The sequence below is a fragment of the Nothobranchius furzeri genome, chromosome 12 (genome assembly GCF_043380555.1).
Source record: "Nothobranchius furzeri strain GRZ-AD chromosome 12, NfurGRZ-RIMD1, whole genome shotgun sequence".
Taxonomy (NCBI): domain Eukaryota; kingdom Metazoa; phylum Chordata; class Actinopteri; order Cyprinodontiformes; family Nothobranchiidae; genus Nothobranchius; species Nothobranchius furzeri.
In genome coordinates, this window is record NC_091752.1 from 51,792,705 (window position 1) to 51,807,084 (window position 14,380).

Consider the following 14,380-nt stretch of genomic DNA (forward strand, 5'->3'; position numbering starts at 1 on the left):
CTTGGGTAATGGTCAGTTTTTAAGTACAGTTTGACTCTTCAATATCTGGTCGACCATGGAGACACGAGTCTGCATGTGTTTCCTTTAATCTGCCGGATCCTGCATCCCATCAGCTGGCTCAGAGTCTTTCTGCAGCTCTGAACACATGATAACGTATCGTCAACAATCATGTTCCCTCCTCAAGGCCAAAGCTTCCCATACAGTTCTACAGGACTCTGTGAACATTTAAAACTTATAGGTTAATTAGTCATTGAAGAATAATTTTTTTGATGAACAAATGTTATATGAACACTAAATGAAATGTTTTGATTAATCTGTGAATTGAATTTATATAAGGATCAGTAATGTTTTGATATGACAAGGACATCATCACATTTTTCAAACCTGACTCTTTCTTGAATCAAAATGAAGTGTTTACAATCCCTGAATAAGCAAAGAATCCTAGAATCTTCTGATTAAACACAGTAAAGACCAAGCAAGTTTATATTCTATATTTATATAGAGTATCACAGCTTATTGGTCATAAATAGAGATAATATATTGAGCTCTTAAAGAACTCAATTTATCGAATTCTACAATTGACAAGAAACATTGTTGGTCAGGTGGGGCATGTTGGCGAGCGCCTGGTGGCTGGGCTTTCACCCATGGAACCCGGCCAAGCACAGCCCAAAGAGGAAACTTGGGTCCCCATTACCATAGGCTCACCACTCGTGGGAGGGGCCAAAGGGGTCAGGTGCAGTGTGTGACGGGTGGTAGACGAGGGCGGGGACCTTGGAGATCTGGTCCTTGGCTACAGAAGCTGGCTCTTGGCACATGGAATGTCACCTCTCTGGCTTGGTGTGTGAGGTTGAGAGGTTCCGACTAGATATAGTCGGACTCACCTCAATGCATGGCTCTGGCTCTGGAACCAGTTTCCTTGAGAGGGGTTGGACTTTCTACCACTCTGGAGTTGCTCCCACTGAGAAGCGCCGAGCAGGGGTGGGCATACTAGTTGACCCCCATCTTGGTGCCTGTACGTTGGGGTTTACCCCACTGAATGAGAGGCTAGCCTCTCTCTGCCCACGTGTGGGGAGACAGGTTCTGACTGTGGTCTGTGCTTAAGCACCAAGTTACAGTACAGTCTACCCACCCTTTTTGGAGACCTTGGAGAGGGTGCTAGAGAACGCTCCTTCCGGTGACTCCCTCGTTCTGCTGGGGGACTTTAACTCTCACTTGGGCAACAACAGTGAGGTGTGGTAGGGAGGAACGGGCCTCCTGATCTGAACTTGAGTGGTGTTTTTTGTTATTGGACTTCTCTGCCTTATGTGTGCTATATGTGCTCTTGGCACCAGTATACCTTAGGTCGCAGCTCGATGATTGACTTTGTTGTTGTTTCATCTGACCTGCGGCCGCATGTCATGGACACTCTAGTGAAGAGAGGGGTGGAGCTGTCAAACAGACCACTACCTGGTGGTGAGTTGGCTCAGATGGTGGGGAGGATGCCGGTCTGACCAGGCAGGCCCAAACATATCGCGAGGGTCTGCTGGGAACGTCTGGCAGAGTCTCCTGTCAGAAGGAGCTTCAATTCCTACCTCCGACAAAACTTTCAAAATGTTCTGGGGGAGGCGGGGGACATTGAGTCTGAATGGACCATGTTCCATGCCTCCATTGTTTAGGCGGCCGACCGGAGCTGTGGTTGCAGGATCGTCAGTGCCTATCGTGGTGGCAACCCCCGAACCCGCAGGTGGACACCGGCGGTTAGGGATGCTGTCAAGCTGAAGAAAGAGTTCTATCGGGTGCATTGTTGGTTCTTTTTTAAAAACATAGAAAAGGTTTCTTTTTTACCTTGCTGCTGACAGTTTCGTTCGCGGCTGCAAACTTCCTCAGAGCTGACGCTGATGGTGGCGTCACTTCCTACGCCGTTTATCCACGGGCAGCAGAGGACATTGTCGCCCTCTGCTGCCCGATCTCCCCTCTCCGATGATGCAGTCCCATGCACGATCCAATGTGTAAACCCCATTGTCTCTGGTCATAGTCCCACGTCCACATCTCCTTATCTCTATTGCTTCCTTTATCCATGTTTTGCATTTCTGTTGTTCAGTCTTTATGATCCTTGTGTTATTCCAGTCCATTATATGGTTTTCTCTTGTGCAGTGATCTGTTACGGCTGACTTCTTTATTGTACTTTCTGCTTCTTGCTTTGCTGCTCTTGTGTGTCTTCGACTTGTTTCTCTCTCGCACTCCTTTCTATGTTCTATTGTTCGTGTGTTGAGTTGGCATCCGGTTTCTCCTATGTGTGTGTTATTGCAGAGTTTGCATGGGATTTCAAAAACGACTCCACATTTATGTCCAGCTGGTATCTTGTCTTTTGGGTGCGCTAGTCTGTTTCTAACTGTTGCATATGGTTTTGTTGGTGTGTTTATGTTGTGTTTTTTCATTGTTGCTCTTATTTTTTCTGTTATGCCTTTGATGTATGGTAGGGTTATCACTGGTTTTGGTTCTTGTCTTTCTGGGTTTCTGGTTCTTTGCTTTGGTTGTTCTTTTCTTTCTGTTGTTGTTTGTTGTTTTCCTTTGTTTATTGCCCATGCCGGGTATCCGCAGGTCTTTAAAGCATGTTGTATGTGTTTTTCCTCTTGTTTACGGTCTCTTTCTTCTGTTATCATTTTTGCTCAGAGATATAATGTTAGAGAGAATTATAAGACACCTTTCGTCAAACTTTTTGACAGGTCTATTGTTCTTGGACCTTTCTGACCTTTCAGTCCTATTGTTCATTTGACCCTTGACCTTGCCCCCCTTTCCTATCATTAATCAAATGGACAGGTGTATTGTTCAATCTTTGCCCCCCCTTCCGTATCATTAATCAAATGGACAGGTGTATTGTTGATCGTCCAGATGGCCTAGACCCCCCACGCCGCATCATCAATGGCGTATTGTTGAACGTGTCCAGATGTCCATGATCCCCACGTCATAGGCTAATGTGTGTAATGGCGTGTGAAGTTTCTTTTTGTGATAGCCCATCGGTTCCCACAGCCTCCCTCCCTTCTGAGTGTATTCCTATAGTGTTACCCCCTTTGCATAACTCTTTAAAAGCTCAGATCTGTCCGAATGGTGAAAAGCCGAGCTCTAAGAAAAAAATGATGAACCACGAGGAGCTGAATGAAGCACCAAGCCGCGCTGAAGAAGTGTCTACTACATCCGATGCTTCAACTTCAACTCAAAAAGTGAAAGAAGAGAGCGTGGATACGCCGCTGTCAAAAACCATGCTTTGTGAAAAATCCATCGCTATACATCAGATGCCGGCTGGAATTGGTGCCCCCCGCAAATCTACATTTTACATCTGCAGAGTGCAGGTTCCTCCTTTCGGCGGTAAAGAGATCTTGGAGCAAATATGGCAGCTGGAACCTTACGGCTATACCGGTAGTTTTGGGTACCGGTTCAGCTACGACACTAAGGAACTGTGTTTAATCCAAGATGTGGCTGAGGGCGAACCTCTTAAATCCTATTTATCAAACTCACCAGCGGTTCTCTCCTACAACGATTGGGCTGTGCTCAGGCTGGCTGTTCCACGCAAGGTGCACAGAGATGATCCTGAGAGACCTCGTCCGCCTGTCAATCGCAGTGGGCCGCAAGCTCTTCCAACGTTGGATGAAATCCAGAACGCTGTGACAGCATTCAGCGCTTCATGGGAGGGGGAAGAGGATGCTGATGGAGAGTGGATGTTCAAGGCCTCGGTCCGTGTGAGAGGATTTGAGCTCTTTTTTGTGCTGGAGAATGTGCATTCTGTATGCGGAATTTACCGCCTTCTACAGGTTGTACCTTTCGAAGCCTGGTGTGAAAAAATAAATGAAGTGGAGGATCGTATTACTTCATTTTTTCGTACCAGCCGCTGTTGGAACGACATTCTGACAGTGCGAAAAAAGCTGGAGTTCTAAGACCTGCCTTAGGAGGAGGAGGAGGAGGAGGAGGAGGAGGAGGAGGTTGCATCATCATACCACGCCCCCCACCCAGCACTAGTTATAAAGAGCTTACAGTTAGAAACCATTTCATCCAGACGATCTAGGCATCAGCATGACGGGGTTCTACAATCAGACGACCCTTAAAGACCTTTGGAGCCCACCACCGAGCTGGGTACTAACGGATTCATCACCACCGAGATACAACACCAGTCCGAGGTCCAGATCGCTACCATCACCACCACCGCCGAGATACAACGGCAGTCCGAGGCCCGCATCGGCACCATCGTGTTTTCCAGAGGATAACCTACCACGACTCCCCACCATCATGGAGGTTCCGGAGAACGTACCATTCAGGCCCTGGGTCGATGGGGCTGATCCACCTTTGGTGACATCAAACCCTGAGCCGCCGCCAGGTCATGAGGAGGAGGAGGATGTGCAACCCCTCGACATCCAGAGCACCGATGAGGAGCCTCACCGTCTGCCTGACTGGGTGTTTTCAGAAGACAAAGTAGACCGTGTGAAAATGGGTCTTCTTCACTTGGTCAACATGGCAATCAAAGCTCACTTACCAACCATCTGCCACGGATGCAAGATCGATCACCCCAGTCAACGGCAACACGAATGTCTTTACGTAGCTGAAAATGAATTATTTTACGATTTTCACTTTACGGACATTATTCGCAGGGTTTTAACACCTAAACTGATTCCGGCTCTTCAAAGTTTTCTCAGTCTGCACGGCTTCCAGCCTCTGGACACTGAGATTCTGTTCACCATGGCTGTGACGCAGCTGCACGGATTCAGGGCTGTGATGCCCATTCACAAAGACATTTTTCCGGTGTACGATCGCCTGTCCAAAGCTGACCTGGACGCGCTGTCCGGGGTGGTGATGGAGTGAGCGAGCTGCGGAGGGTCTCTTCTACAACTTTATTATTATATTTGACGACAGTATGATTAGATTTTAGTTCTGACTAGTGTTTAGATTATATTTGTAGACTGTGTGATTTTATTCACTATATTTGACGGCTGTTTTTTACAGTATGATTAGACTGTGTGATTATATTTGATGACTGCTGTTTTTTACAGTATGATTAGATTGTGTGTACAATTTATGAAATAAAAAGAACTAATGAAAACAAATGTGCATCATTTTTGCCAACCATTCATCAGAGATGGAGGAGGTAATGAAAAAGGTTTATTTTACACCAGAACATCAGGGTAGTTACGGTGGTGTGGAAAGGTTTAGAACCGGTTTACAACAAGATATTGGGGAGAAAGTTTCATCGGATAAGGCTCGCGATTTTCTCTCAGAACAAGACGCCTATACACTTCACAAACCTGCAAGAGTTCATTTTCCGAGAAATAAGGTTTTTGTCTCAGGGCCGCTAAAACAGTTTCAAGCTGACTTATGCGACATGCAGGCCTTGTCAAAATCAAACGACGGCTTTAATTACCTATTAACCGTCATAGATGTATTTTCAAAGAAAGCCTATGTACGAGCCCTGAAAAACAAATCGGGGAAAGATGTTACAGAAGCTTTTGCTTCAGTTTTGAAAGACAGCGGTGTCCCTAAAAAATTGCAAACGGATTCCGGTAAAGAATTTTTTAATAAGAAATTTGAAGCCCTCATGAAGAAACACGAAATTGTGCATTTTGCCACAGCCAGCAGCGTAAAGGCCAGCGTTGTGGAGAGATTTAACAGGACTCTAAAAGGTAGAATGTGGAGATATTTCACAGCCAAAAACACCCATCGCTACATAGATGTAATTCAAGATTTGGTGAAAGGTTATAATCATAGCTACCACACTTCTATCAAAATGGCCCCCTTTGAAGTTAACACGGAAAATCAATGGCAAGTGTTTCGCAACCTTTACGGGACCACCGCACCGAAGCCTGCAAAGAAAATGAAGTTTAACAGGGGTGACGTTGTGAGAATTTCCAAACTCAGAGGTGTTTTTGATAAAAAATATGAGCAGAGTTTCACGCACGAGCTGTTCACAGTAGACCAGTGTCTTCATCGAGCACCGCCGGTTTATAATGTTGGTCTCTCTTCCGTTAGACCAAGCACGGGTACGGAGTAGATGGAGTTAAACACCTTTTAAGTTGACAGAACGAGGAGACAAATGATCAGAAGTCCATTCACTGTTTCGCCGCTCATGAGGGGGAGAGTCTCTGCAGCAAGTCCCGCGACCTGCTCTTGCCAGATGCTTCGGACAGACTCTCGCCGTTCTGCTGAAACGGCTGATTTTTATTGAAGATTACAGGAATGTTACATACGCAGTTTGCCATGTACATACGTCAATGATTATGACAGGTGAAAATAACAGCCTTGTTAGCGGACAGTCTAGAACATTTATCCTTGAAAGTACCAGGAACATCGTGATACATTTATGACAGGAGAAGATACATTCACGGTGCGGAGAGGCACTGAGTGTAGATGGAATGTGCACACTCCTTTCTCTGGTGCAGGAAAAGATACACAGCTATTAATCTTTGTGTGGAGGCCTTGAGTATCTGAGCGAGTTTCCATAGCATAGAATAACAAAATGAGCTTTTAAGGTAAATATATATATATTGCCTTGTTAGGCAGGATCTAACATGTCACAAGAACTTGTAATTAGAAGATGAGCAGAAACATCTCCCTTTTGGAGTTCCTGCAGCTGTTCTAAGAGCTTGTGCAGGAGAGAAACACAGAGAGACCTTTATATTATAACATGATCCCATAATGAAAAGAGTAGCATGTAAGAATGAATAATAAAAGAGCTTATATGAGAGTTACATATATTTTCAATCCCCCTTTTGAACTCTTTTAAGAGTTCAATAAAGATATAAGAAATCAAAACAATAACACCAAATTCCATCAAAAAGAATCCAATAAGCAAAGTTTTAAAATACCAATACAAACAACCAATCAGATTACATTTACTCATCTTTCTAGCAGTAAACTAATACAAAAAACATGATCATACTTTCAACTGAACATGTTACAACATGTATGGATCGCATGCAACTCCATATGAGGGCGAAAAACCCTAATTATCATATGTTTATAGGGAAAATTCCCCCATGTCCCCCCATTTGTCATATCTCAATTTTGGGGCGAACACCTGTTGGCATAGAGTGTGCATGCCTAGGACATCAATGATCAACAAAAAATAAAACAAAACAAACAAAAAAATCATAAAAATGAACTGGTGAAGGGATGGTTACATAAATCACTGAACATTCTCACACTCTAACAACATCTTCTTCATCATGAGAGTCATCACTATCATCAGAGAGTTCCCCTCCCAAATAGATTTTAGTATTGGCTAGTAACAAGGGCATCTGGATAATTGGGTCAGCAGGTGGAGGGTGTAAAATATTACCCTTGTAAAATAAATGAGGGTGTTAAATAGAACCTTTGTAGAATGTTCATAGGGTGGTTACTTCTTCCCCCTGTTGAGGTCCCTTCACTGGCTCCAGGCAGCTGCAGGGGGTGATGATATCAGGATTCTCGTCCTGCAGGATGTGGTGGCAGCTTGGCATGCTACTGTAGTCAGCTACTTCTCTTCCTGGCTTTTGGATCCTTTTTCTGGTTAGGCAGATGTCAGCTGCTTCTCTTCCAGGTTAGGCTCCTCCCGTCCAGCCGGACAGCGTGTGACGTCCTCTCCGTGATCCTGTATGGCTCGGTCCACCTCGGTTCCGTCCACTTCCTTTTGGTGACTTTTAGCAGGACCCAGACGCCTGGCACCGAAGGCGAAGTATCTTCGTGTGCGTGGTTTTGGTCCAATGAAGGCTTTCTCGGCTTGTGCAGTCCTTGATCTCGGCAGATAGTTGGTAGGAAGATTCACACTCCGGCCGGACCAGAAGTTCCCCGAACCGATCGCCTAGGGATTAAAGGTTATGCACAAAAATGTCCTAGCTCTTACTGACCCTAGCCTCTGATACCTTCAACATCAGACACATGCAGTTACGAACAGCAAGCGCAATTAAAGGTACAGTGACATCACGACATGGACACACACAGACACACAAACACATACACATGCACATACACAGAGAGAGAGGGAGAGAGTAAGAATGTGTGTGGGAGAAAGAAATGAGTGGGATCCACTTTGCCACCAGCATCTCCACCTGTGTCACAGGGAAAAAATTACAAAGAAATTAAAACATAAAGCAAACAACAATAATTCAATGAGTATAAATGATCAAACTAAAATATACAACCATGCATGGGTTTTATAACAGTTCCGGCAACACTGGAGATGATGCCTTGTACAATGAATTCTTAAGATGTCCTTCATTAATTAGAGGTTATAGCCAAATTGTTTCAGGATCCTGAAGTTGAATTGGTCAATTTACTCAGAATAGCCCAATGGCTTTGTTGATGTTTCTCAAGGCTCAGCCATGCCCATATAGATAAATAAGCAAACAAACAAGACAAACACAGTCAAACACACGGTCCATACACGTCTCTGTGCCCTCACACACCAAGCAAATGTCAGACTGAAGCGAAAGTGTGAAAACACTTAACCTAACGCTAAATCAGTGGAAAGAAAAAAACAAGACCTAAAGCGTGTAATCAAATTAATCCAACAAAACTTCCCATAACTGCCGTTCTAAACTCATGTTGCGGTGTGATCTCTCCAATTAGAAATTAGGACAACCACTTTTACTATCAATTCAACCAAATAGTTTCAGGTTGTCCCTTACCTAAACTACCTGTCTTTCTTACCTTCTTTCTTTCTTTCTTTCTTTCTTTTTTAGGAACACTACTCGCACAAGAAATCCTAAGAATTAATTCACTACTTAAGGTTAATTCATAAATAACGAAACTGCAGTTACAGGTTTGTTTGTGCATAGTATTGGTAATCAGCAGTTTTTTTTTCCTTATCTCCTCATCTAGAAGTGTTTCTGTGCTACTCCTCCATCTATAACACAAGTTAGTATCATCCTTAAAGCATCTGAAATTAAGCTGCATTGCTAAATCAATAACGTGATTTGTGCTAAGAAATACTCCCCTATCCTCTTCCTTTTTCCAGTGGCGCTGAATGACAGATTTTAGATCAATTTAACGTTTTATCACTATTACGTTTCATTTAATTAATTTTGCTTTTTCTCTCTTATTTTTGTCTATTTATTTATTTATGTTATTTACTTATTTATCATGCCATCCTGTGATGATAATCTTAAAGACTTTTTAGCCAATTGTCGTCAAAACGGCCATTTAAAAATATTATGTTAAAGATTTCACAAGATAAAAATGTGAACATAATTTTTATCGAATGAGGGGTACAATTATTCAATATTTTTGTGACATTATTTTCTACGTTAGAACTTACAGCTGATAGAAAAATATAGGATCAGCTAGGTTTGGCTAGATCTGTTGGGAAACTCAACGGAGCTGAAACAACACTGTTGTCTCGGATGAGATGTTCCATGAATCATTTAGTCAGCTGGATGCCAAATTATTCATTTAATGTTTATTTTTATGCAATGAATGGAATGGGATGGAACGTTACTATAAACTATCCGGAAATTTGCGCATGTTTGCTCGAAGGAGAGAACTGTTGAAGCCTAAAGCGTTCTCCTAGACTTATAAATAGACACCGTTTCCTTAACTAATGAAGATAAGTGATGACGCCGATGAATGACTTTTTGAAAAGAAAATAAGGCTTTACTGCATGTCCGCTGCAGCTGAGAATCCTAAGACAATAAAGATTATATTGACGTCCAATGATGAGTTGGGCTGAAATCCAGGTTACTAATCCTATTATTTATTTATTTATTGATATTATTATTATCTTTTTTTTTTTTAGGCTAACTTTCTCAGTTAACTATGTTCTACAGTAGTTTAGTAAATTTTCCACAGTTCTGACATTTCATCAATTCAACTGGTTGTTGCCAAAAAGCCTTGTTCATTACCTGACTGCAGCAAGCACTCTTTTACTGGGTGTAACCATAGGAAACAGTCTCTTTTGAGCCTCTCTTTGTAAGTCCAGGATGACCACCGTCATTGATTGAAGTTCACATGTTAGCACACATGCTCCCCCTTTTGTACTTTGTTTCATCAGCAGCAGGGCAAATAAGTTTCTGCCTCTTTGTCCATCTTGTAGTGCTCCCCGTCTTTATGTTATGAGTCACAGCTTTTGGTGAGGGCTTCCAGGTTCTCTTTGGTGAGGGCTTCCAGGTTCTCTTTGTATAGAAGTCAGAGCCAAACATTCTTTGCAGCTGGTTGTGACAGGCCCACCCAGTAAAGTTCATGCCTGCCACAATGCACAGCAAACGTTTTCCTTAAATATGTTGATTGAGTTAAAATGACAGAACTTTCTCTTTTACAAATCAAAATCAACGATGGTTTCTAATATTTAGTCGACTTTATTGACTCAAAGGTAAATCTAGACTACTTCCTATGCACAATTTTTCTGAATCGTCAAATCGGTTCTACACAGGTTTTAAACTTTAGGCACAATCTATCCCAAATGCAAGATCCCTCCTTTCATTTTTTATTTATCTATTTTATTTTGGGAAAATAACTACCAGTTTTTAACTCAAAACAGCCTAGTACAGTTTCTAGCCAGGTTACAGGAAATAATACTTAGTTTATCTGTTTTTTCATTATTCAGCGTCCCAAAATCCAGCCATTAACGTTAATGGTTCTTAAAGTTGAGGCAAGACAATTATTGGATTTTGTTTTATAGCAAGATTTAACAAATATTTTATTTCCTTACTGATTATTTGTTAATTTTATGGTTTTCATAAAGATGATCCTGAGAGGTTCAGAGCTGCTTTTCGCAGTACCCTGTGCTATTTTTAGACTGCGGGACTCCTGTGTGTAAAAGTGGGTGGAGTCAGGTCCCCAGGCTGAAACTCCAGTCATTCTCACTAAATCTGTCCGAGAGGAAGGATCTCCTGAATACCCTAACCAGAAGCCTTAAGGTACGTCCAAAACACCGAAAAATATCCTTTCTAAAGTCACAAATTGCTTAAAACTGCATGTTACACAGAAAAACTGTGAGAGCGAGGGAGTCCAGCTGACTCCACGGCCCATAATCAGACAAAATACTTCCTTTATAACCACAACCATACAACTTTTGTATTTTAAAGGATTTTCTTGTCCTCACACTAACGATAAATTCTTTTTCTATTGTTTCCACAGTCTCTCGAACTAAATAACCGTCTAGTAAAAACATGGAACGCACCCTGTTTCTCAAGCAGCTGCTCCCTCTATTAAAAACTGAGTCATTCAGAAGATCCAGCGAAAGCAGCTCATGCAAGAAGACACACATTCACTCATTCACAAGGCACAGAGACATTCTTTGTTTGTCACAGTCTCTTTTTATTATTATTATTATTTTTTTAAGGTAAGTCAGTTCGTCACTTATTTATTCTCTCTCTCTATATATATAATATTTTAAGCACAGAATTTATTTAACACTGCACTGGTTATTTTCAGAATTTAATGCTTACTATGCTTTTAAGCAGGCCTTATGTAACATTAGAGCAAATCCAATTGCAATTTTTTTGAGAGCGCTCTGAGGAATAGTTTATATATTTATTTTCTGCAGATCTGTTTTGATTTTACTGTTTAGCAGCTATATGACTATATTTCTAAAATAAAGCTGTCATTTACATCCTTACTTGCGTTTCTTGGTGGTTTTTTCCCTTTTTTCATCTCCAGGTCACTTAACCCCCAGATCGGGGTCACTCACATGCTGCCCCACACACAAATGATTATCACGCTTGTACACTACATATGTATATATATATATGTATACACATATACATACGTACACACATACATATACACATGTTACTTTAAAAACCTTTTATTTATTAACTTATGGTGTTCTGTTCAAAGACTGATCAGAACAGGGTTGCAGAATTTGAATTTTGCGTAGCTCCAAACATTAATTTTAGCACTGCAGTGTAATTTACATATACGAGTTGCAACTTTTTAAAGCTCTTATTTATTTTATTTATTTATTTTCTGGTACCGCATCAGGCCTTCACACACCCACCCAGCGCTGTACACTCACACGCACACACATGGAGCTCCCAAAACTCTGCTCTGCATTCTGCACTCTCCTAGTGCTGCACTTTCAATCCAGAGCCATAAGCAGCCTCTTGCTGCGCCTCACACACACAGGCTGAACTCAGCTTACACACACAGTGAAGCTTGTCTACAGCTGTGCCTTTTTTCTCTCGATTCTGCAGCCTTCACTTCCCAAATCTTTCTCCAGTTACCTCTACTGTTAACATCTACCCCTTTTTTCTTCATCGCCTCTTCCGCTGACTATCTCAATAAAACCTTATTTCTCGTGGCTTCAACTGGGCTGCTTGTCATATTTAAACATTGCTCATTTTATGCAAAAACAGCCAAAAGCACGCAGAAATAGCCAAAAGCACTGCTCTCTTCACACAGAAGCAGTCAAAACATTTATCATCTTATGCAAAAACAGTTACCTCAGAACATTTTTCTCATCTCATGCAAAAGGTCCTTGACCTTAAAAATCCAGGGAGCTCTCTTTAGCCTCCCCTTCCCTTAACATAAAAACCAGGTCCTTGACCTTTAAATCCAGGGAGCTCTCTTTCAGCCTCCCCTTCCCTTAACACAAAAACCAGGTCCTCGACCTGTGGACTTTTAGGGTTCCCACACCTATGGATCCAGCCAAGCTTTATATAACCTCGTTATATATTCTATCCGCTCGTCAGCAAATAGTGTGGTCAGCCACGACCTGGAAATGGAACTTTAGGGCTCCTCAGCCCTGGGTCACCATCCCTTCATCTGTACTATTTCCTTTTCTCATTTACTCATTAAACCATTACAAAAAATCCTCATTTCATTTCACCACTAAACCATTACAAAAAAAATCTCTTATTCTCCTGCACTTGTCTCCACTTTCTTCTCCAACTATTATTTTAGGACCTCAGCTACTATGATTCTGGACACAAAGGCTTTGGATAAATCCAATGAGCAGATTTTAGATAATAGGCTCTGCTCACCTTGTTTTCCACCGCGGTGTTCTGTGCCAAGATCTGTTCGCTGGGTCGGTTGGTCAAATTGTCCTCCAAAAACTCCTTTTTCTTCAAAAAGAAAAAATCCTGTTCGTGACGCCAAATTTGTTGGTCTCTCTTCCGTTAGACCAAGCACGGGTACGGAGTAGATGGAGTTAAACACCTTTTAAGTTGACAGAACGAGGAGACAAATGATCAGAAGTCCATTCACTGTTTCGCCGCTCATGAGGGGGAGAGTCTCTGCAGCAAGTCCCGCGACCTGCTCTTGCCAGATGCTTCGGACAGACTCTCGCCGTTCTGCTGAAACGGCTGATTTTTATTGAAGATTACAGGAATGTTACATACGCAGTTTGCCATGTACATACGTCAATGATTATGACAGGTGAAAATAACAGCCTTGTTAGCGGACAGTCTAGAACATTTATCCTTGAAAGTACCAGGAACATCGTGATACATTTATGACAGGAGAAGATACATTCACGGTGCGGAGAGGCACTGAGTGTAGATGGAATGTGCACACTCCTTTCTCTGGTGCAGGAAAAGATACACAGCTATTAATCTTTGTGTGGAGGCCTTGAGTATCTGAGCGAGTTTCCATAGCATAGAATAACAAAATGAGCTTTTAAGGTAAATATATATATATTGCCTTGTTAGGCAGGATCTAACATGTCACAAGAACTTGTAATTAGAAGATGAGCAGAAACATCTCCCTTTTGGAGTTCCTGCAGCTGTTCTAAGAGCTTGTGCAGGAGAGAAACACAGAGAGACCTTTATATTATAACATGATCCCATAATGAAAAGAGTAGCATGTAAGAATGAATAATAAAAGAGCTTATATGAGAGTTACATATATTTTCAATAAACTCAAAGATTTTGATGGGGAAAAAATTGAAGGGTCATTTTATGAACCCGAATTGCAGAAAGTAAACTTATCGACCGAACGATCCTTCCACGTTGAAAAAATTTTAAAGCGCAGAACTTACAGAGGCCAGAAGCAAGTGTTTGTTAAATGGCTTGGATGGCCTCAAAAATTTTCCAGTTGGATTAAAGCCTCAGACCTGCACGACGTTTAAAAAACAGATACAATAAAAAAATGGATCTGAGACAAGAGGAGGGTTTTTATATCACATTGCCCTCTAACGCCAGTAACGAGGTGTTTAAAAATAACACGATTGCCAGTTACAGAACCGATCTAGCCCGTCACATCAATCTCAATGGCAGGTGGCAAGTGGGACTGTCTGAAATCAATTACGTACACTCGTGGTTTAATTTACCGAACGATCGTGCGTTTGTTGAATGGCGACGAGTGAAAGAACCTAAGAAAATCAACAGAGCTCCGATTACTCCCGGATATTATAAAGCTATCCAAACACTTAGAATGGAATGTGAGACTGCTATGAGAAAGATTGATCCTGATTTCTATCTCATTCACAGATTCCCCGACCCCA

The 14,380-nt window shown here is 42.0% G+C and overlaps 1 long non-coding RNA gene across 1 annotated transcript; it reads left to right on the top strand.

Moving 5' to 3' along the window:
• The first annotated feature begins 7,715 nt into the window (after positions 1-7,715).
• LOC139062164 (uncharacterized) lies at positions 7,716-11,554 on the top strand. The gene is made up of 2 exons (XR_011515750.1): positions 7,716-10,853; positions 11,074-11,554. It is a non-coding gene; the product is annotated as an uncharacterized lncRNA (long non-coding RNA).
• The last annotated feature ends 2,826 nt before the right edge of the window (positions 11,555-14,380 follow it).